The 25,076-nt window shown below is 40.8% G+C and overlaps 1 protein-coding gene across 1 annotated transcript in view; it reads left to right on the top strand.

Annotated features, from left to right (window-relative positions):
- The first annotated feature begins 2,045 nt into the window (after positions 1-2,045).
- Positions 2,046-25,076, top strand: part of CDC42SE1 (CDC42 small effector 1) — a 76,926-nt gene continuing 53,895 nt past the window's right edge. Inside the window, exon 1 of the mRNA XM_073639373.1 lies at positions 2,046-2,229. The gene's annotated coding sequence lies outside the window, so the exon portion shown is untranslated. The remainder of the gene's footprint in view (positions 2,230-25,076) is intronic.

The raw sequence follows: 25,076 nt of genomic DNA, 5'->3' as shown, positions 1-25,076 counted from the left end.
ACTATTCGGCCTTATTAACTATCACCACCACACTGTCCGCCATTATTAGATATAACTGCCACACTGTCCATCTATCTTCAGCGTCTCCCCCTTTCCATACTGGGCCCCCTTTTCACACTGCACTTCCACTTCCCCCTCTGCATACTTTTCCACACCCTGTGCCCTCACATTGTCCTCTCATGCTGCCCCCTCTCTATACTGTGCCCCCTCACACGGCTCATCTGTGGACTGTATTGTATAGACCTTGTTTCTGTGTGTTTCACTGTCTGCATTTCTCGTCTTGCCGCGATGATGAGTAGTGATAAAACTGTGGCTTCCTGCAGACTTTAGGACGAGTGCAGATAGAAAATGGTGGCTGATCCATGACACTACAAGTTGCATTTTATAAAATTCAATGTAGCTGAGTGTAGTTTTATGGGATGGACCTATAACCTCTGTTCAGTCTGATCCCTCTGATTCATTAATAAATTCCATATCTACAGTGAGAACTGACCGACAGAGCAGTTATATTTTTATTTAGCCCTGAGAATTTTTCCAGCTATGCAGAGACAAAACAAGGCCCAAGAAAAGCAAATAATTCCTTGCTTTCCTCCATGTCCAGAAATAGCCCAGCAGAGAACAATGCCTTCCCTTCCTATGGAACTACCTAAAGCCTTGGATAACAAATGTCCAATTCCCAGAATTCACCCTGGCCGCTCTAGTGAATGGAGGTACTTTGTGTAGTTCCTGTTCTGAGGAGGTAAATGTACCTTATCAGGGGTCGATCAGTCAGGAGCGGACTCACAAAATATGCACGCTGTTCCAAACAAGTCATTTTTCAACATGTGCCAATGTGGATTCACATGAAGGGGACATTTACGTGTTTATGTAAAGGCATTGCTGTATTTCACTATACTTATTGACTATCAATATTGCTAAAAGCCAATAGACATCATGATATCCTACTTTCAAAAGGCAGTTTTCTCTTCAAAAATGTGATATGTAAGATTAGGCTCAGAGTTGGAATAAAGACTCATTGTACTTTTTAGGCTGTTATTTGGGAGTAGTGTCACATGACTGTAAGGCAGAAAAAAAATCTCATAATTTAAAGGCGAAATATTGCGCCTTCCCAGCGACTTTTACTGAGGATCGGGAAAAGTCTGGAGTTTACTTTTGTTTTTCTATCAACTTTCTAAATAACAGTCCGGTCTGTCATTATGGTTTGTTAATTACACCCTGAGCATTTTACTTTCCTCCGGTTCTGAGCAAATGGTTTCTAATGCATTTCTCCAGACCTGAGGTAACCGGAGAACGATGCTATGTTGGGTTCCCTGGAAGTTGACGCGTTAGGACTTGTATGAAGTACGATTCATGGTGTGACTCACACAGGACGGGCTCTGCACTTTACAGGCCTGAAGAAGGTGGAAGGCGCGTGGGATTGACATGTAGAGATCAGAATGAGGAGATGGAATAATATACCAAGATGGAAATGTAACTATAGATATGGAATCACGCCAGTGTCGAGGTGACATCAGTGGTTCTCTCTTGAAAAACTTAGTTAATAGAATTTTTTTCCGATTCCAATTTATACTCTCTGCAAGCTACACCACAAACCTACTAGACCGTGCCCAAATCCACCAGTGATGACTTGATTAGACCTCCAGACTCTTGTAGGCATCAGGGTATCACCTTGTAGACTTTGCCCTAATAGATGCCCTCTACTTGTGATTAATAGGTCCATCTCCATGCTCTTGTGGGCATTCTGGTAGTCACCGTCAATACAAAGAGAATGCTGGTGGTATATTTTTAGGTAGATACATTATTTTTAAATTTTTTACCTGTGCAGGAGGGTAAAAGGAGCGATATTGTATCCGTATTTCATCCTATAATCTTTAAATTGTCGATTGTCCTTCCAGGTTATGTCATCCTTAGATAAGTTACCATTATTGTGCGAGTCTCTTCTCCTCCCTCCACCCTGGGGAAGTAAGTTTCTCAGCATTGGGAAAGAGTTTGAAGCTTGTAGCCACCTCCCTCCTCCTCTTTCTTCGCCTTGTACTTTCCATCTCGTCCACTGTGAGTGCTCTGTGAGATTCTGAACAAACACAGCAGAGAGCAGAAGCATTTCCTTATTCTCACACAGGAACCACACCTCGCTGGGGAACACAACTTCACAGCAACTTTACACCAGCTGCCGAGAAGATCAGAAAAGCCAACCGGTGTCCTATGGTCTGTCAGGGTCACCGACACCAGGTAAGAGGTTCTGAGGGTCCCCGCGCTAGCTGACCGTCTTTACAATTCTGTGTCCAACACATGATCTTTAGTCTTAAAACAATCTTCAACTAAACATTACGTATCTGCAAACTTTATGAAATTCCGTAAAAGATTGCTGCAATTTTTTCTTTTTTGTGTTGAAAGCAAAAGTAGAATTGTGTTATTTCAGGAGTTGCTCCAGAGCTGTGTGGAAATTTCCTTTGAGATGAAGCGATTCATAGATTACGGAATAATGTAGGTTGCTCCTGGGAAAACCAATTACGGAGGTTAACCCCTTGACTACGGAGGAGGTTTCATTCTGCTTGCATCGGGTGTGGGACTTGATCGTGGATGTTCAGCTTGGTTATATGGCTCTACTCTTTAGGATGAGTATGTTGCTACGGAAGTCTTACTCTCTATACATTGTGATATGATTGACATTCTTGTGGGTCGTGATCATGTCGACTTAGTTCCTGGGCCTGTCTACTATGATTGTAAAGCTGGAGCTACTTCGATGGTGGACCACCACAAACCATTAGAACCAACTTTTAAGCTCTAGACATCAAGGTGAAGTCTTGATCACACGAGTCCTATGATATTTCGTTCAATCCTTCGATGACATTCTCAGATATATCAAGAACTTTTTTCTGTCCGAAACGAAAATCAATACGATTGACTGTTTTTTATTGTACTGTACAGGAAATTATTATTGACCTGCTGCTAAATGTTTCAGCCATATTGATCACCATTGGTCAATACGTAATGAATTTAAGATAGTCTTGTGGTGCAACCAGCAGTCCACCTTAACCATGAATTCAAACCCTTGTGTAGCGGTCACCAAGAATCGTACTGGTTGGGCCTATGCTCCTCCAGACTTTTTGAGATCCTGTCTCCATCTCTCTCCCATTCTCATTGCAAAATATGAAGCTACCACCGTGGTGTTTCCATATGTGATTTACTAGGTCGGCATGAAATTAAAAATTCTAATATGGCCCAAGGGGAAGGTCCAGACCGTCACTGTTCTGCATCTTCCAGGAGCAGTTGAGGACAATCACGGAGGGGTTCGTGGGCAACCAAATAAGTGTTGATTTAGATAGGAAAGGTAAGGTTGTCATGAAAGCATAACAGGAAGAAGGACCCCTATTTCTATTTTTACATTACTTCCAAAAAAGTTGAAAATGGTAGGGACACGGTTTTAAAAGAAAAATTAGGCCTTGATGCTTTGCAGCATGATGATAGCTGGATAGTCCACCATCCTGACATGTAATAATCACTATGGGGGAGGGAAAGTGACAATTAATTCTAGGAGGTTATTGGTCTTTATTTTACACCCTCCCCTTCCTTAACTCTTTATATTAGGTGAGTTATATAACCTGAGTCTAGGCTCTTGTAATCCAGTCATGATGGAGGGTTCTAGGTGTGTCCATCATCCATGACTCAGGATAATAGGGAAAGGTACACTTTGTGCAGCATGAGCAAGGTAAAGCATGTTTTATCAGGCAAGACAGTGAAATGACGCTGCGCCGAAGGTCAAGTTACAAGCCATGAGGATTGCGGTCTAGAGGGGAAAATTAAATGGCTGCTCCGGGACTAAGTAAACGGGGCAAACAATGGCTGAGAACATGAGTTGCTGTGATTTCCTAAAATACTGTGTGTTACATTTGCTTTGTCCCCACTCTCCATTGTATGCATGTAAACAAGGATTTCCCACCCCACACCTCCCGAGATTGCGATGAAGTGGCTCATTTCAATACATTTTTTAACTTATTAGAACGCTAGGGAAGTCAGCTAACCCATATCTGCTATGTCCTGGGGCGCCCATTTAATATCATTTCATACAATCATGTATTCAAACAAAAAACATAAGCTCTATTTGCCTATGAACCACGAGGTTTAGATGGGGGTGGGGTTTGGCGGTGGACAGTGCAACTATATTTTAACCCCTGTGACATATTCCAGGATATATTAGTAGTACAAAACTAATTCTATATTTAATTTGTCTACTAAATTTACCTTTTACATAGGGGCAGTGTTATAATAGTTATATTCTTGTATATATGGGGCAGTATAATAGTAGTTATATTCTTGTACATAGGGGCAGTATTATAGTAGTTATATTCTTGTACATAGGGGCAGTATTATAGTAGTTATATTCTTGTACATAGGGGCAGTATTATAGTAGTTATATTCTTGTACATAGGAGCAGTATTATAGTAGATATATTCTTGTACATAGGGAGCAGTATTATAGTAGTTATATTCTTGTACATAGGAGCAGTATTATAGTAGATATATTCTTGTACATAGGGGGCAGTATTATAGTAGTTATATTCTTGTACATAGGGGGCAGTATTATAGTAGTTATATTCTTGTACATTGGGTCAGGATTATAGTAGTTATATTCTTGTACATAGGGGGCAGTATTATAGTAGTTATATTCTTGTACATACGAGCAGTATTATAGTAGATATATTCTTGTACATAGGGGGCAGTATTATAGTAGTTATATTCTTGTACATAGGGGGCAGTATTATAGTAGATATATTCTTGTACATAGGGGGCAGTATTATAGTAGTTATATTCTTGTACATAGGAGCAGCATTATAGTAGTTATATTCTTGTACATAGGGGGCAGTATTATAGTAGTTATATTCTTGTACATAGGGGGCAGTATTATAGTAGTTATATTCTTGTACATTGGGAGCAGTATTATAGTAGTTATATTCTTGTACATGCTTACAGTATTATAGTAGTCATATTCTTGTACATAGGGGCAGTATTATAGTAGTTATATTTTTATACATAGGAGCAGTATTATAGTAGTTATATTCTTGTACATAGGGGGCAGTATTATAGTAGTTATATTCTTGTACATAGGGACAGTATTATAGTAGTTATATTCTTGTACATAGGAGCAGTATTATAGTAGTTCTATTCTTGTACATTGGGAGCAGTATTATAGTAGTTATATTCTTGTACATGCGAACAGTATTATAGTAGTCATATTCTTGTACATAGGAGCAGTATTATAGTAGTTATAGTCTAGTACATAGGGGGCAGTATTATAGTAGTTATATTCTTGTATACAGGAGCAGTATTATAGTAGTTATATTCTTGTACATGGGGGCAGTATCATAGTAGTTATATTCTTGTACATAGGGGCAGTATTATAGTAGTTATATTCTTGTACATAGGAGCAGTATTATAGTAGTTTTATTCTTGTACATAGGGGCAGTGTTATAGTAGTTATATTCTTGTTCATAGGGGTAGTATTATAGTAGTTATATTCTTGTACATAGGGGGCAGTATTATAGTAGTTATATTCTTGTACATAGGGGCAGTATTATAGTAGTTATATTCTTGTACATAGGGGGCAGTATTATAGTAGTTATATTCTTGTACATGGGGGCAGTATTATAATAGTTATATTCTTGTACATAGGGGGCAGTATTATAGTAGTTATATTCTTGTACATAGGGGGCAGTATTATAGTAGTTACAGTCTTGTACATAGGGGCAGTATTATAGTAGTTATATTCTTGTACATGGGGGCAGTATTATAGTAGTTACAGTGCCTACAAGTAGTATTCAACCCCCTGCAGATTTAGCTGGTTTGATAAGATGCAAATAAGTTAGAGCCTTCAAACTGCAAACGAGAGTAGGTTTTATGAACAGAAGCATAAATCTTACAAACCAAAAAGTTATGTTGCTCAGTTGAATTTTATTAAATTTTAAACATAAAAGTGTGGGTCAATTATTATACAACCCCTATGTTTAATATTTTGTGGAATAACCCTTGTTTGCAATTACAGCTAATAATCGTCTTTTATAAGACCTGATCAGGCGGGCACAGGTCTGTGGAGTTATCTTGGCCCACTCCTCCATGCAGATCTTCTCCAAGTTATCTAGATTCTTTGGGTGTCTCATGTGGACTTTATTCTTGAGCTCCTTCCACAAGTTTTCAATTGGGTTAAGGTCAGGAGACTGACTAGGCCACTCCAACACCTTGACTTTTTCCCTCTTGAACCAGGCCTTGGTTTTCTTGGCTGTGTGCTTTGGGTCGTTGTCTTGTTGGAAGATGAAATTACGACCCATCTTAAGATCCTTGATGGAGGAGCGGAGGTTCTTGGCCAAAATCTCCAGGTAGGCCGTGCTATCCATCTTCCCATGGATGCGGACCAGATGGCCAGGCCCCTTGGCAGAGAAACAGCCCCACAGCATGATGCTGCCACCACCATGCTTGACTGTAGGGATGGTATTCTTGGGGTCGTATGCAGTGCCATCCAGTCTCCAAACGTCACGTGTGTGGTTGGCACCAAAGATGTCGATCTTGGTCTCATCAGACCATAGAACCTTGAACCAGTCTGTCTCAGAGTCCTCCAAGTGATCATGAGCAAACTGTAGACGAGCCTTGACATGACGCTTTGAAAGTAAAGGTACCTTACGGGCTCGTCTGGAACGGAGACCATTGCGGTGGAGTACGTTACTTATGGTATTGACTGAAACCAATGTCCCCACTGCCATGAGATCTTCCCGGAGCTCCTTCCTTGTTGTCCTTGGGTTAGCCTTGACTCTTCGGACAAGCCTGGCCTCGGCACGGGAGGATACTTTCAAAGGCTGTCCTGGCCGTGGAAGGCTAACAGTAGTTCCATAAGCCTTCCACTTACGGATGATGCTCCCAACAGTGGAGACAGGTAGGCCCAACTCCTTGGAAAGGGTTTTGTACCCCTTGCCAGCCTTGTGACCCTCCACGATCTTGTCTCTGATGGCCTTGGAATGCTCCTTTGTCTTTCCCATGTTGACCATGTCTGAGTGCTGTTCACAAGTTTGGGGAGGGTCTTAAATAGTCAGAAAAGGCTGGCAAAAGAGATCTTTAATCCACACATGTGAAGCTCATTATTCTTGGTGCCTGAACTACTTCTTAATACTTTTGGGGGACCAAACAGAATTCTTGTGGTTTGAGGGGTTGAATAATAAATGACACTCTGAATTAACTTTTTACGTTTTAAAAAAAAAAAAAAAAAATTTGCTGCAGTGCGTTTCCCACTTCCAGGCTGATCTACAGTACAAATGTCACAATGCCAAGTTAATTCCGCATGTGTCAACCAGCTAAATCTGCAGGGGGTTGAATACTACTTGTAGGCACTGTATATTCTTGTACATAGGGGCAGTATTATAGTAGTTATATTCTTGTACATAGGAGCAGTATTATAGTAGTTATATTCTTGTACATAGGGAGCAGTATTATAGTAGTTATATTCTTGTACATAGGAGCAGTATTATAGTAGTTATATTCTTGTACATGCGGGGCAGTATTATAGTAGTTATATTCTTGTACATGGAGGCAGTATTATAGTAGTTATACTCTTCTAAATAGGGGGCAATATGTTTGTTCAGTAGACAGATATCTTCCTGGCTCCCTCATACACATGAACATTTGGCTCATTTATAAGTTTTCAATAAGGAGAGAAGTGAAAGCTGCGGGGAGACTCCTCTGCCAGCGGTTTCTCTTACTTATCAGCAAAGGGATTGGAGGTTGAAATTCCAAATGCAACTGCCCGATCCTTCTCTCCCTCTTTGTACGGGGGTCTTAGCAGCTAAAAAGGCTAACAAGTGACATATTTTTTGGACCCCAAAATGTTGTCACCATAGTTATCACATCCCTTCTCTTCTCCTGTAATATGATGCATGACACTCTGTATAAAAACGGGTTTGGTGTCCTTTATACGATTAGTGACTGGTGTATAAAAAGTGTATTTAGTGAATCCTGATTCCAGCAATTCTGGCTGACGTACTGACAGAGGGGAGGGGGCGCTCCGATTCCTCTCACCAGACTCCAGTCCTTGCTCCCCCTGCCTCAGCTGTGTCTGCACAAAAGTCCCATAGAACCGCAGACAGACTGGGTACTATCGCTGACGTGATCCCACTGTCAACTAGCAGAAGTGGGTTCGTTCTGTGCAATCCTCAGTCTGTGAAATATGTATCTAGTGATGTGCAAACTGTGGCTGGGGAACCAAAAGTCCCAGTACAACTGGGGCTGCAGCGTCTCCAGTATAGTTATAAGATGACTACAGGAACCAGTCATCTATAAATGCAACCAGATATGTGTTTCCACCATTACTTTTCTGTAGAGCTGGTATATCTAAACCAGTCCTGTCTGATACAGTCTGCTAAGTTGTGTATCTAATCCTGTCTGTTGTGATACTGTCTTGGTCCAGTCTGAACCTATGACCTCTTGGTATGTGCAGTGCATGCTGGGTATATCAAATTGCACTTCCTGCCCGTCTCATACTCCTTGTCGTTGTCGGCCTTTCTTCCTGACGTCCTCTACAGATCTGCGTCCTTCATTGTGTCCTCGAAGAACATTATAACTGGTTTTAAAAATTAAAAAAAAAAACTTTTATGTTTCCTCACATCGCTCCACTTGTTTTGTTCAAAGAACAGGAAGCGATTTGCAGCATCTCGTTTGTTGTACTCAGCCCCGCCGCCCCCACCTCTGCTCCTGTATAACACACCCTGGGTGTTGTAACCGGCCGGGGACAACGGCAGCGCTTGTGCATTAGATATCCCACATGGCGAAATCATCCGACTGGAGGAAAGAAATGATACAGCTAGAGAGAGGATCGGGAAGAAAGTCACAAATTTTGTTATTGCGCACTGTTTTCACCCCGCCCTGGAGTTTTTTTTGCGGATGTCACTGTCTGTATTGCATATAAATTTACTTGTCAACCCTCTTGGAACTTGTGGGAGGCTCCTGGAAGGACAGGAGGGCTCCAGAACTTCACACCCTGATTGTTCGGCGCTCTGTTGCTTCTGCCTATTAGAATGTTGGTAAATATTTACCAACATTCTAACAGGCAGGAGTCGAACCTTTAGGCCACACCCCCTGGACTATCAGAGGAAAACTGAAACATCCAGAAATGCCCACTTTTGGGCGGGGTTTTTTTCTAAGTCGTATCGCGTTTGTTCTCTGGGTCCCATGGCCATGTCGAGATTGTTGGCAAACATGCTAAAGCAATGTGAGGACCTGGGAAACATCTCAGCTTCCTGGATTGTGACATAATAATGACTGGTATATTAGCGCGGTTGGGTGGAATCAGGCTTTAGGCGTAAAATACACCGTAATATGCGGCAGTGAATTTTATAGGGATTACCAGTCCTCTCATGACTATGCTTTATAGCCATATTGGAAACCTCTGAAAGTTAAAGGCCTCCTAGTAGGTATTTTATCTTACAAGCATTCTAATAAACCGGGGAGGGTGGGTGTTATAGTACAGACTAAGCAGCCTCCCAGATTGTCATGGATGCCCCTCCCCATTGTGAGCGCTCTTCGCCAATCTGCTGAGTTGAGTAGAGTCACATGACACATTTCAAATAATCCCTGCCTCTAAGATACTGCTGGAGGGCTTATCTTCTCAGGGGCAGAGACCTAATTGGTGCTTTGGGGGAACCATTTAGTGGATGTATGTGTTCAGTTTTGATAAAGTTATAAAGGGAGGTCATAGTCTGAAAAAGTCTTGTCCTAATGGCCAGTTCCCTTTAATTGATGTCTGACAGTTACTGAATGGATTTGGATTGATATTAGGTGTGAGGAAAGTCTGAAATTTTCAGACTAATATTTAAATGTGACCATCCAGATGGGTGAATTGTCCCAGTTATATCCAAGTTAGGTGTAGCCATCTAATTTATGATGTGTATATCAGCGGAAAATCACCCTCTATGACCACAGAGGTCAGAGGTTATCTCCACAGATGCAGTGACTCTCACATTGTCCAAGTGCTCCCTGGGAAGATTACCATTTGGGTAATGCACGGCCCTGTGAATGCTGGACCATGATCTAAGGATGTCTATGACAACTCCTGTATGGTGGGAAGCATTATACTGCCAAATGGTGCCAAATAGCAATCAAAGAACAATGCCATACTGTGCTAAAGTACGAGTGCCATAAAATGTCCAAGTAATAGCAGCATACAGTGTACAAGTAATAGTGTCATACTGTGCCCAAGCAATAGCGCCATAAAGTGTCCAAGTAATAGTGCCATATGGTGTCTAAATAATAGTGCCAGATAGAATCAAAATAACAGTGCCATACAGTGCCCAAGTAATAGCGCTATACAATGACCAAGCAATAGCGCTATACAATGACCAAGCAATAGCGCTATACAATGACCAAGTAATAGCACCATAGAGTGCCCAAGTAATACTATCATACAGTGTCCAAGTAATACTATCATACAGTGTCCAAGTAATAGTGTCATACAGTGTCCAAGTAATAGTGTCATACAGGGTCCAAGTAATACTATCATACAGTGTCCAAGTAATAGTGTCATACAGGGTCCAAGTAATAGCACCAAACTGCAATACAGTGTTCAATCAATAGTGCCATACAAAGTCCAAATATTAGTGTCATACAGTGTCCAAGTAATAGTGCCATACGTTGTTCAAATAATTATGCCATACTGTGGCCAATTAGTAGTGTCATACAATGCCTTAGTAATAACGCCATACATTACTAAAGTATTAGCACTATAAAGTTCCAAATAGTGGCAAGTAACCAAATAATAATGGCATACATTGTCCAAGTAATAGCGCCATAACCAATTAACAAAAAAATCATCAGCACTGAGACATGGTTGATAGGGCATTCTGCCAAGACGGGCATCATTCCGCCATCGTACGTCAAGCCCACAGTGTCTTGTATAATGCATCCATATTTATAACATGGATGCCACATTCCCACACTGCGGGCACAGACTCCTGCCTGGCTCTGCTCTTACAGACAAGGCGTGTTTTGTGCCCACCATGGAGGTGTATGGTCGGAGGTCTGGGCTCGATGCTTCAGTCACACAGAGACGCTGGATATAGCTGAGCGCTGAGACGTCGTGTCTATGGGGGAAAATGCTTATTTACTGCGGCAGAGGCGAGTGACTCAGCCCTGTAATTATTACATCACGCACACTTCTCTGCTTCCAAATCTGTACATGGTCAGTTTTATATCTGCAGTACTCAGTATTAGGCCCTGAGCATTTCTTTGTATAGACCCATGGTAGATGACTTGACTAGTGGGTGCCAAGCCTTTTGCAACCCCCTCAATCTCAATGCAGATATACACTTAAGGGTCTGTGGAAAACTTACAACCCCTTATGGCTGACAATAAAGGGGTATAGGAGTGAAATGTTTGTGAACCCTCTGAATATTTGGGATGGTTCTTTGATCTAATTATAAAATAAAGACAATCTGTTTTTAATATTCCATACTGGAGCATATACTGGGCACCGAGCACCCACAAGACACCTTTCTTTGGTGCCTTTACAAGGGAGTTGACATTCACCATTATATTAACATCTGAAGGGAAAGTGTCATGCAGGAGGAGTCTAAGGAAGTCTCCACCCAACTTTTCCATCACTTTAATTCTTAAAGTTGTATTAATCAGATATTTAGGGTACCTTCTTTTGGGGCCCCTTAGCACTGTATCGGACTGAATGCTAGGAATATGATGCCTGACAGCACCCCAATACTGACTATAGACTGATTTTTTTTTTTGACAGTGGGACTGACTAATTTATGTACCTTTTATAAGCAGGGTTTAAAGGTTGTACCTACTGGGTTTTATACTTGAAGCTTTATTAATTAGATTTCTTAGGTACCTCCCACTTGACCCTGTCACTATTTCCTGAGGCACCAGTTGCTATGGATATGATGCCTGGCCACCGCTAATAAAAGTCAATTTTTTTTGACAATTTCTGTTGAATTGGCTAATAAAACGAGGGACAGATATAAAAAGTACTGAGGTTCCCTTATAACAGTGCCAGCCACAATTTATTTTGAGGGGCTGACCGTCCTGAATCGGGAGGAATTTCTAGGCCTCCTTATTCCACAAGTGCCCTCGGTTTAGTGCCAACTCAAGGCAAAGACCTAAGTAACCTAAGACAGACTGGTTACAAGGAAGTGTCTCCATAGTCACCAGTCTGGCAGACAAGACTAAGATAAGACCAAGTAGTCATCTCCGCAACGTTATTAATCAGATTTTCTCATCAAATGTGTAAAGTATTTGGTTCTCATCCTCTGATTTCTCTAATGTCAGCCTGATAATACAAGTGGAGGGAAGATGTGTGTTCTCGAGCCACGTTCTGTCCATACTTGCAGCATGCCTGCTGCGGGGCGAGGGATACGACGAGGGGAGCAGGCCTGGACAGGAACATCCATCTCCTATTAGGCATGACTAACACGTTGCAGCTCATGGGGCTTTTCACGACCTTCGGGCGTGGGCTTACCTTATGTTCAGGAGGCAGGTTCAGGCCAGCGTTTTGCTGAGGTTCTGAGAACTTTAGAACATCCATCGAGTGCTGAACATCTAGGACCCAAGAAGAAGACAGTAAAAGTCATGATAATGGTGACATTTTTGAAGATTTTTTTTACTTTGGCTACACACGCATAGATGTAACAACAACGCTCTTGGTCAATGAGATATGTGTTGGCTCTAAATCCTTCTACGTGGGGCCAAATCCCAGTTGAAGTGGGCCCTTATGTGATAGAGGGCCCACTTTTTGTCCATGTGTTGAATGTGTTCTGATCAGGATGCATGTACTAGTTTAAAAGTGTCTCCCTTAAAGAGAGTGTCAATATAGAACAAAACCCGGCACTCGGAGACTCAAATATTTTTTCTTGATTTTAATTAAGTAAATAATAGTACAAAACACAAACGGTTCGGTCGCATATGACCTTCATCAGTGTACAGTACTCAGTAGTAAGTTTGCCTGTAGTGGACTAAGTCCACAATATTGGCTTGGGTGAAATTGTAGTAAGGAAGAGGACCTGAACGTGGGAACACGGTATCCACCGCTAGTTCCTAATGAGGACTCCAATTTTTGTTGCTCATGGGTGATCGAAAACACTGGGTTTTAAAGGGGTTTTCCAAGGCTATAAAAAAATTAGGCCGAGGCAGGCAATATGGTAAGAAAGGAAAATAACCTATATTCCCTTATTACATTCCCTCCTATTCCATCTCCAGTGTTCTTGACAGTATTCTATCCACCATGATAGAAAAAAAATAAAAGCCACAGTGTTGAGTACCGATCTTTGTCACCATGTATGTACCTCCAGAACCAGGATTTGTGGCTGACGTGTATCAATAGATAAAGATATTCCAATTCACACCAAAGCTACACAACGAAAAAGTAAAACCTAAATAGAAAATCGTAATAAAAAAAAGACACAAAAGAATAAACCAGACGTGTGGGTTTGAGTCAGAATGCCTGCACCTGTGTGACATACAGGAAGTGGTTGTATGGGGCAATACAGCCGTCATCTCACTGAAGCAAAACCCCTAGAAACAACCAAGAAACAATAATGAGAGACAGAGAATCATACATTACTTACAAGGAAGGTACAGTCAGTACTCACCCGCATATTAAATAAGTTCACATTTATGAGGCATCTCATTCCCTCCCTTTCCAAATTTATACTACTTATATTCTTAAAGGGGTTGTCCACTACTTTATATTCCCCACCCCCCCATGTATCCCCCCGGGGCCCCTAAGACTTCTTGTAAATCCCTTCTGTTGCAGATACTGCCTGTGAGTGGCGCTATCACTGGCCGCTCACAGGCATCACGTGACCCCCAGCTGCAGCCAGCGAGCGGCCACCGATAGCGCTGCTCACAGCATTATCAGCAACGTAAGGTAATTACAAAAAGTCTTAGGGGCCCCAGGAGGATACATTGGGGGGAGGGAATAAAGAAGTGGACAACTTCTTTAAATATAGGAGCAGTATTATAGTAGTTATATTCTTGTACATAGGGGCAGTATTATAGTAGTTATATTCTTGTACATAGGGGCAGTATTATAGTAGTTATATTCTTGTACATAGGGGGCAGTATTATAGTAGTTATATTCTTGTACATAGGGGGCAGTATTATAGTAGTTATATTCTTGTACATAGGGGGCAGTATTATAGTAGTTATATTCTTGTACATAGGGGGCAGTATTATAGTAGTTATAGTCTTGTACATAGGGGGCAGTATTATAGTAGTTATATTCTTGTACATAGGGGGCAGTATTATAGTAGTTATATTCTTGTACATAGGGGGCAGTATTATAGTAGTTATATTCTTGTACATAGGAGCAGTATTATAGTAGTTATAGTCTTGTACATAGGGGGCAGTATTATAGTAGTTATATTCTTGTACATAGGGGGCAGTATTATAGTAGTTATAGTCTTGTACATAGGGAGCAGTATTATAGTAGTTATATTCTTGTACATAGGGGCAGTATTATAGTAGTTATATTCTTGTACATAGGGGGCAGTATTATAGTAGTTATATTCTTGTACATAGGGGGCAGTATTATAGTAGTTATATTCTTGTATATAGGAGCAGTATTATAGTAGTTATATTCTTGTACATAGGAGCAGTATTATAGTAGTTATATTCTTGTACTTAGGGGGCAGTATTATAGTAGTTATATTCTTGTACATAGGAGCAGTATTATAGTAGTTATAGTCTTGTACATAGGGGGCAGTATTATAGTAGTTATATTCTTGTACATAGGGGGCAGTATTATAGTAGTTATATTCTTGTACATAGGGGGCAGTATTATAGTAGTTATATTCCTGTACATAGGGAGCAGTATTATAGTAGTTATATTCTTGTACATAGGGAGTAGTCTAGTAGTTATATTATTGTACATAGAGGCAGTATTATAGTAGTTATATTCTTGTACATAGGGGCAGTATTATAGTAGTTATATTCTTGTACATAGGGGCAGTATTATAGTAGTTATATTCTTGTACATAGGGGCTGTATTATAGTAGTTATATTCTTGTACATAGGGGCAGTATTATAGTAGTTATAGTAGTTATATTCTTGTACATAGGGGCAGTATTATAGTAGTTATATTCTTGTACATAGGAGCAGTATTATAGTAGTTATATTCTTGTACATAGGGGGCAGTATTATAGTAGTTATATTCTTGTACATAGAGGGCAGTATTATAGTAGTTATATTCTTGTACATAGGAGCAGTATTATAGTAGTTATATTCTTGTACATAGGAGCAGTATTATAGTAGTTATATTCTTGTACATAGGGAGTAGTCTAGTAGTTATATTATTGTACATAGAGGCAGTATTATAGTAGTTATATTCTTGTACATAGGGGCAGTATTATAGTAGTTATATTCTTGTACATAGGGGCAGTATTATAGTAGTTATATTCTTGTACATAGGGGCTGTATTATAGTAGTTATATTCTTGTACATAGGGGCAGTATTATAGTAGTTATATTCTTGTACATAGGGAGCAGTATTATAGTAGTTATATTCTTGTACATAGGGGCAGTATTATAGTAGCTATATTCTTGTACATAGGGGGCAGTATTATAGTAGTTATATTCTTGTACATAGGGGCAGTATTATAGTAGTTATATTCTTGTACATAGGAGCAGTATTATAGTAGTTATATTCTTGTACATAGGAGCAGTATTATAGTAGTTATATTCTTGTACATAGGGAGCAGTATTATAGTAGTTATATTCTTGTACATAGGGGCAGTATTATAGTAGTTATATTCTTGTACATAGGGGCAGTATTCTAGTAGTTATATTCTTTACATAGGAGCAGTATTATAGTAGGTATATTCTTGTACATAGGAGCAGTATTATAGTAGCTATATTCTTGTACATAGGGGGCAGTATTATAGTAGTTATATTCTTGTACATAGGGGGCAGTATTATAGTAGTTATATTCTTGTACATAGGGGCAGTATTATAGTAGTTATATTCTTGTACATAGGAGCAGTATTATAGTAGGTATATTCTTGTACATAGGAGCAGTATTATAGTAGTTATATTCTTGTACATAGGGGCAGTATTATGGTAGTTATATTATTGTACATAGGGGGCAGTATTATAGTAGTTATATTCTTGTACATAGGAGCAGTATTATAGTAGTTATATTCTTGTACATAGGGAGCAGTATTATAGTAGTTATATTCTTGTACATAGGGGCAGTATTATAGTAGTTATATTCTTGTACATAGGAGCAGTATTATAGTAGGTATATTCTTGTACATAGGAGCAGTATTATAGTAGTTATATTCTTGTACAGAGGAGCAGTATTATAGTAGGTATATTCTTGTATATAGGGGGCAGTATTATAGTAGTTATATTATTGTACATAGGGGGCAGTATTATAGTAGTTATTTTTTAACTTGTTTAACTTTCTGTCTTGAGTGAAAGTCGAGGTCACAGAGGGTAATTTGTTTCTCTTAACATTTCTGATGCACATCTCATGACACATCTGACATCTTCAGAAAAATTCTCCCCACACTTCGCCTACGTCGTGACATTCTCACGTTAAAGTTTTGTGAACTTGTTCCAGCCAGACTGTTTAATAGCTTTTTCCCTGCAGATATATCCTTTTTGAATATTGCAGTCACACATCATCAGTGCTGGAGAGATATTGGAAATCAATACAGAACGTTAAATAATGTTATTGCATCCTTGTCTAAGAACCTGTATTTTGCAGGCCGCTGTCACATTATGTATTTCTCTTCAGAATGTTTAATGAGACATAGATCTGTCCATTATTGCTGATGTACACTGAATACGTAGTGAGCCCAAAAAAAATAAGGGTCTACCTTTGGTGATCACCCCAATTAACTCCTTAGACAAGGTGATAAAGCCTTTTGCTATCATCTCTATACCAAGATTTGGAGGGCCTCTGGTACAATGTAAAATCTGATCGACAGCACCATTGTAGATCTTGAAAAAAAGATCGGGGATGGAGGCCTAAAGGCAAAATCCAAGTACTTAGTCCAATCAATATTGGGTCCTGTAATGTACGTCCCATGCCATATAATTTGCCATATTTGTTATTTGAACAATAGTAGATCTAGTTTTTTTTGGTGGCCCTATGGCTGACTGTCCTTGTATCTTGACACTCTCCTGACAAAGTCGGTAAGTTTTCAACAAGTTGGACAATTGTTTCAAAAGATCTCATCTCCTAGTTGTTTGCTCAGGAAATTATATTTGGGGTATTAAGGTTTCTTCTACCTTTTCCCAGACATTATCTTGTAGATGACTTGATTTTGGGCCCGATATGGCCAGATGTTTAAACTTTATTGACACTGATGGTCAGTAAAAGACTAATTTCTTTTTTTGAATTCAGGTTCTGACCCTTCTGCTTTTTATTAGAAGAAGTTTTCAAACAGATCATGAGATCTCTGTAGAGGCTCAAGTTCTTCTGATCATGAGAAATGACTGATGACTTATTTTTGGCCTGATTGGGTGTGTTTGAAGTGCTCATCTCTAATGCCAACACAGTGAGCAATGAAATAGATATGGTTGGGTAAGCATGCAAAAACTAGAAGCGTTGTTTCGTCACCTCGGGTTAGTAGAGTTGGATTTGCAGGAAGGTACCTTCATGCAACAGAGCTGAGAATGCAGACAGCACAGGTAGAAACAAACGCTCTGGATGAGCAGCACGTGCTGCGGCAGTGAGTTGCGCCAAAATGGAGATGTCTATGATTCAAGATTCCAATTATGGAAATATCTGACCAAAGATGAAGATGTCGTCTGTTGTCATGTCTTCATACTACATTGAAAGTGGGACATCACTCACCTAACATCAACCCTTGATGTATAGTATAAGGGACAATTCAGATAGGACCTAAACATGAACTGTAATGGCGTCAATTCCGGCAACGGACATCGAATATTTTTAGCAGGTCCTCCATTAAGACTTACATTCTCAGTTTTGTTTATGAAGGGATGTCCTGGCTGTGGGCTCTCCACAATGGCTTATCATGAAATCTCGTCTTAAGGCATACCATAGAAAATCAGCACTTTCTGGCCATTTACATTCCAGAAGTTCCCCTTCACCCACCCGCACATGAGATTTGTCAAATTACTCTATCCCTCCTCTTTTCTTTCCCAAGGATTTTGCTAAATCACTTCCCTTTTCCAATGATCCAACTGTTTTTGGTTTTAGGGAAGCACAGATGCAGAAGCCGAACGTTCAGTGGAATTTCCTAATGCCTGAAAACACTTGCCAAAGGTTCTCAAAATAGGAAATTTTGACTTTACATATGGAAGGCTGTGACTGATTATAATTTGTCCTTTGTTAAGGGTATGGTTAAACCTCTCATCATTAAGCAAAGAAATCATGGAGAAAAGGGTGCCATGTAGCAGAAATTATTTTAAGTCCATCTCCTGGAACCAGTTCTTGCCACCAAAGCTCAAAAACGTAGAACAGGAAGTCATGTCCCTTCTTCACCATTCTGTCCTTTGATCCCATTGAGGTCAGAAAAGTGACATGACACTTCGAGTGGTTATCACGTTCTTAGTCGCATTCTTAAATAAGTCTTCTAAAATATGGATGGTTGTCTTACGAGTCATTTTTGGTGCTTTTGACCTAATAAATAGACTCTACAAAGGTCCAAATAAGTGTTGAAAAGTTGTAAAAAGTTCATAAGGTACGGAGAACACTTTTAAGACTGCTATATGGGCTATTATGTGTGCTAGCATATGAAGTCTATACATCGGCCAGTAGGGTTTAGCAAAATGATTTGCAGGACACTGGACCAGAGATCACCTGTTAGTGACCACAGCCCTCTGAACTTTCTCCTATCTGTCAGCATACCCAGCTCTTCTTTGGTTTTGTTGAACCATGGTGACGTTCTGCCTGCATTGCGTCACAATGGTGACACTGTGTCGGACCTACTAATCAAAAGTTGAGTCGGGAATGCTGGCAGGAAGGAGGAGGTTCACAAGGCTCTGATCCGCTGGCCATTGACTACTGACCGGGCTGCTGGACCAGGGTACTGCAAATCTTTTTGCTTAGCACTATCAGCCAGTAACGCCCATTAGGCCAACTAACTAGATTCTCATGGAGAGAACCTTTCATAAGTGCCAGATAAATTATGTGAGTTGTGATAGCCAAAAATCATCAGTAATGCACAATGGAAACAAGTAAGAGTATCTGTCTCATGGTCAATATTAAATATGTATTGCATATTTTCATCAGTACGTGGAATAATAATTTACTGTGGATGCCATGTAAGTCAGAAGTGCTTGTTCTCTGCTCTGTCCCATAACCTTGTCTTGGGTTACTACTATTCTTGAAGTTATGGAGTCCTCAGTAGTGTGCCAGCAATTTTTGTTGTCCTCGAAGTGGTGAGAAAACATTAACCAAGGTAGAGATTACTATGACCTGGAAGTTGACACCAACATTCAGTGACATTTGTTGACCTCTTTGAGCCTGAAAACTCAATTACTGGAATCCATTTTAATATGTGATATGAATTTCTTATGTAGAAGGTTTTGGAAGAGGAGCTGTAACGTCTAATGCAGTCAAGGGTTATAGGACTGCCACGAGCCAGGAGCTGAGATGGTTCACAAACTTCCAGACTTCCCCATCAGGAACCACTGCCTGACGCCTAAACTGATCCACTCTTCTCAGTGGGTCATAAGTAATGACCTATAATGAGCACAGTGATATCATAACCCAGGACTGTCCTATAATGAGCACAGTGATGTCACAACCCTGGACTGTCCTATAATGAGCACAGTGATGTCACAACCCAGGACTGTCCTATAATGAGCACAGTGATGTCACAACCCAGGACTGTCCTATAATGAGCACAGTGATGTCACAACCCAGGACTGTCCTATAATGAGCACAGTGATGTCACAACCCAGGACTGTCCTATAATGAGCACAGTGATGTCATAACCCAGCACTGTCCTATAATGAGCACAGTGATGTCACAACCCAGGACTGTCCTATAATGAGCACAGTGATGTCACAACCCAGGACTGTCCTATAATGAGCACAGTGATATCATAACCCAGCACTGTCCTATAATGAGCACAGTGATGTCACAACCCAGGACTGTCCTATAATGAGCACAGTGATGTCACAACCCAGGACTGTCCTATAATGAGCACAGTGATGTCACAACCCAGGACTGTCCTATAATGAGCACAGTGATGTCACAACCCAGGACTGTCCTATAATGAGCACAGTGATGTCACAACCCAGGACTGTCCTATAATGAGCACAGTGATGTCACAATCCAGCACTGTCCTATAATGAGCACAGTGATATCATAACCCAGCACTGTCCTATAATGAGCACAATGATGTCACAACCCAGGACTGTCCTATAATGAGCACAGTGATGTCACAACCCAGGACTGTCCTATAATGAGCACAGTGATGTCACAACCCAGGACTGTCCTATAATGAGCACAGTGATGTCACAACCCAGGACTGTCCTATAATGAGCACAGTGATATCATAACCCAGGACTGTCCTATAATGAGCACAGTGATGTCACAACCCAGCACTGTCCTATAATGAGCACAGTGATGTCACAACCCAGGACTGTCCTATAATGAGCACAGTGATGTCACAACCCAGGACTGTCCTATAATGAGCACAGTGATGTCACAACCCAGGACTGTCCTATAATGAGCACAGTGATGTCACAACCAAGGACTGTCCTATAATGAACACAGTGATGTCACAACCCAGGACTGTCCTATAATGAGCACAGTGATGTCACAACCCTGGACTGTCCTATAATGAGCACAGTGATGTCACAACCCAGGACTGTCCTATAATGAGCACAGTGATGTCACAATCTAGGACTGTCCTATAATGAGCACAGTGATGTCATAACCCAGGACTGTCCTATAATGAGCACAGTGATGTCATAACCCAGGACTGTCCTATAATGAACACAGTGATGTCACAACCCAGGACTGTCCTATAATCAGCACAGTGATGTCATAACCCAGGACTGTCCTATAATGAGCACAGTGATGTCATAACCCAGGACTGTCCTATAATGAGCACAGTGATGTCACAACCCAGGACTGTCCTATATTGAGCACAGTGATGTCACAACCCAGGACTGTCCTATAATGCGCACAGTGATGTCACAACCCAGGACTGTCCTATAAAGAGCACAGTGATGTCACGACCCAGGACTGTCCTATAATGAACACAGTGATGTCACAACCCAGGACTGTCCTATAATCAGCACAGTGATGTCACAACCCAGGACTGTCCTATAATGAATACAGTGATGTCACAACCCAGGACTGTCCTATAATGAGCACAGTGATGTCACAACCCAGGACTGTCCTATAATGCGCACAGTGATGTCACAACCCAGGACTGTCCTATAATGAGCACAGTGATGTCACAACCCAGGACTGTCCTATAATGAGCACAGTGATGTCACAACCCAGGACTGTCCTATAATGAGCACAGTGATGTCACAACCCAGGACTGTCCTATAAAGAGCACAGTGATGTCACGACCCAGGACTGTCCTATAATGAGCACAGTGATGTCACAACCCAGGACTGTCCTATAATCAGCACAGTGATGTCATAACCCAGGACTGTCCTATAATGAGCACAGTGATGTCATAACCCAGGACTGTCCTATAATGAGCACAGTGATGTCACAACCCAGGACTGTCCTATAATGAGCACAGTGATGTCACAACCCAGGATTGTCCTATAATGAGCACAGTGATGTCACAACCCAGGACTGTCCTATAATCAGCACAGTGATGTCACAACCCAGGACTGTCCTATAATGAATACAGTGATGTCACAACCCAGGACTGTCCTATAATGAGCACAGTGATGTCACAACCCAGGACTGTCCTATAATGAGCACAGTGATGTCACAACCCAGGACTGTCCTATAATGAGCACAGTGATGTCACAACCCAGGACTGTCCTATAATGAGCACAGTGATGTCACAACCCAGTACTGTCCTATAATGAGCACAGTGATGTCACAACCCAGGACTGTCCTATAATGAGCACAGTGATGTCACAACCCAGGACTGTCCTATAATGAGCACAGTGATATCATAACCCAGCACTGTCCTATAATGAGCACAGTGATGTCACAACCCAGAACTGTCCTATAATGAGCACAGTGATATCACAACCCAGCACTGTCCTATAATGAGCACAATGATGTCACAACCCAGGACTGTCCTATAATGAGCACAGTGATGTCACAACCCAGGACTGTCCTATAATGAGCACAGTGATGTCACAACCCAGGACTGTCCTATAATGAGCACAGTGATGTCACAACACAGGACTGTCCTATAATGAGCACAGTGATGTCACAACCCAGGACTGTCCTATAATGAGCACAGTGATGTCACAACCCAGGACTGTCCTATAATGAGCACAGTGATGTCACAACCCAGGACTGTCCTATAATGAATACAGTGATGTCACAACCCAGGACTGTCCTATAATGAATACAGTGATGTCATAACCCAGGACTGTCCTATAATGAGCACAGTGATGTCACAACCCAGGACTGTCCTATAATGAGCACAGTGATGTCACAACCCAGGACTGTCCTATAATGAGCACAGTGATGTCACAACCCAGGACTGTCCTATAATGAGCACAGTGATGTCACAACCCAGGACTGTCCTATAATCAGCACAGTGATGTCACAACTAGAGATGAGCGTTGTTCTACTCGAACTGTTCGCCAATCTCAAATTCGAGCTGTTTTGGGCGGTGTTCGAGCCGGTCGGCGAACACGAACAATTTGAGAAAAATTCGGCTGTTCGAGGTTATGTTCGATAACTGTTCGTGCACCAAAATCATAACTGGATTTTTTCTCAGTAATGATGAAAATTAATGTTAATACGCAGTTTGAGTGTACAGCGGGGCGGGGGGAGGGGCAGGGGATGGATCTCTGCAGGAACAATGAAGATCTCCATTTTTTTTTCTCTTTCCCGCATTTGCAGTGGGGAGGTGCAATCTGTCAGCCTATCAGCAGCGCACACACGGAGCGAAGTGCTTTTTTTCACACAAGCAAGGGCATGTGTGATTGGCAGTGTATGTCACATGTCCTTGCCCTATAAGACCAAGCCATTTTCCCCGTCGCCACCATTTTCTCACTGCTGCAGCTGCGTGTTAGACGGCACCGCTGTTGCTGTGTGCGCTATACCTTGTTAATTTCAAGCCAATTTTCGCACAAATATACAGATAGCTTGGGAGTAGGGAATAGTTGTGATTGCAGTCCTTTTAAGGACTAGGTTACAGCATTTCCTACGACTTTTATCAGGCAGGTCTGTGCTCTTAAATAGATAGATTGTGGGAGTAAAGACTAATTGTAATTGGAGTCCTTTTCAGGACTAGGTTACATCAGTTCCTATCAGTTTTTGCCAGGCAGGTCTGTGCCAGTGCTGTGCAAGTTTTTTTCACAGCATTTGGCTGAATCTAGCAAAGCTAATCCTTTTTGGCCTATTGCAGAGTGTGTTAGTCAGTGGAGTAGCCTATCTGTGTTGCAAGATATACCACCTGTGTATAGAATACCAATTTTTTTACTGCACCTAGTGAAGTAAAATCTTTTGGGCATAGCATCATTCTATTAGTCCATCTATACTGACCTCCATCAGGTTGCAAACTGAATATAATTTTTTTCTGCATCTAGCTCTGAAAAAATATTTGGGCTTCTAGCGGTGTGTGGGACTTGGTCTATTAGTCCATCTATACTGACCTCCATCAGGTTGCAAATTAAAAATAATTTTTTTCTGCATCTAGCTCTGAAAAAATATTTGGGCTTCTAGCAGTGTGTGGGACTTGGTCTATTAGTCCATCTATACTGACCTCCATCAGGTTGCAAATTAAAAATAATTTTTTTCTGCATCTAGCTCTGAAAAAATATTTGGGCTTCTAGCAGTGTGTGGGACTTGTTCTATTAGTCCATCTATACTGACCTCCATCAGGTTGCAAATTAAAAATATTTTTTTTCTTCATTTATCTCTGAAAAAATATTTGGGCTTCTAGCAGCGTGTGGGACTTGTTCTATTAGTCCATCTATACTGACCTCCATCAGGTTGCAAATTAAAAATAATTTTTTTCTGCATCTAGCTCTGAAAAAATATTTGGGCTTCTAGCAGTGTGTGGGACTTGGTCTATTAGTCCATCTATACTGACCTCCATCAGGTTGCAAATTAAAAATAATTTTTTTCTGCATCTAGCTCTGAAAAAATATTTGGGCTTCTAGCGGTGTGTGGGACTTGGTCTATTAGTCCATCTATACTGACCTCCATCAGGTTGCAAATTAAAAATAATTTTTTTCTGCATCTAGCTCTGAAAAAATATTTGGGCTTCTAGCAGTGTGTGGGACTTGGTCTATTAGTCCATCTATACTGACCTCCATCAGGTTGCAAATTAAAAATAATTTTTTTCTGCATCTAGCTCTGAAAAAATATTTGGGCTTCTAGCAGTGTGTGGGGCTTGGTCTATTAGTCCATCTATACTGACCTCCATCAGGTTGCAAATTAAAAATAATTTTTTTCTGCATCTAGCTCTGAAAAAATATTTGGGCTTCTAGCAGTGTGTGGGACTTGGTCTATTAGTCCATCTATACTGACCTCCATCAGGTTGCAAATTAAAAATAATTTTTTTCTGCATCTAGCTCTGAAAAAATATTTGGGCTTCTAGCGGTGTGTGGGACTTGGTCTATTAGTCCATCTATACTGACCTCCATCAGGTTGCAAATTAAAAATAATTTTTTTCTGCATCTAGCTCTGAAAAAATATTTGGGCTTCTAGCAGTGTGTGGGACTTGGTCTATTAGTCCATCTATACTGACCTCCATCAGGTTGCAAATTAAAAATAATTTTTTTCTTCATTTATCTCTGAAAAAATATTTGGGCTTCTAGCAGCGTGTGGGACTTGTTCTATTAGTCCATCTATACTGACCTCCATCAGGTTGCAAATTAAAAATAATTTTTTTCTGCATCTAGCTCTGAAAAAATATTTGGGCTTCTAGCAGTGTGTGGGACTTGG

Source organism: Phyllobates terribilis, unplaced genomic scaffold (assembly GCF_046119375.1).
Source record: "Phyllobates terribilis strain yellow unplaced genomic scaffold, ASM4611937v1 Scaffold_7__3_contigs__length_470593459, whole genome shotgun sequence".
NCBI classification, from domain to species: Eukaryota; Metazoa; Chordata; class Amphibia; order Anura; family Dendrobatidae; genus Phyllobates; species Phyllobates terribilis.
This window is presented reverse-complemented; position numbering and strand designations above follow the sequence as displayed.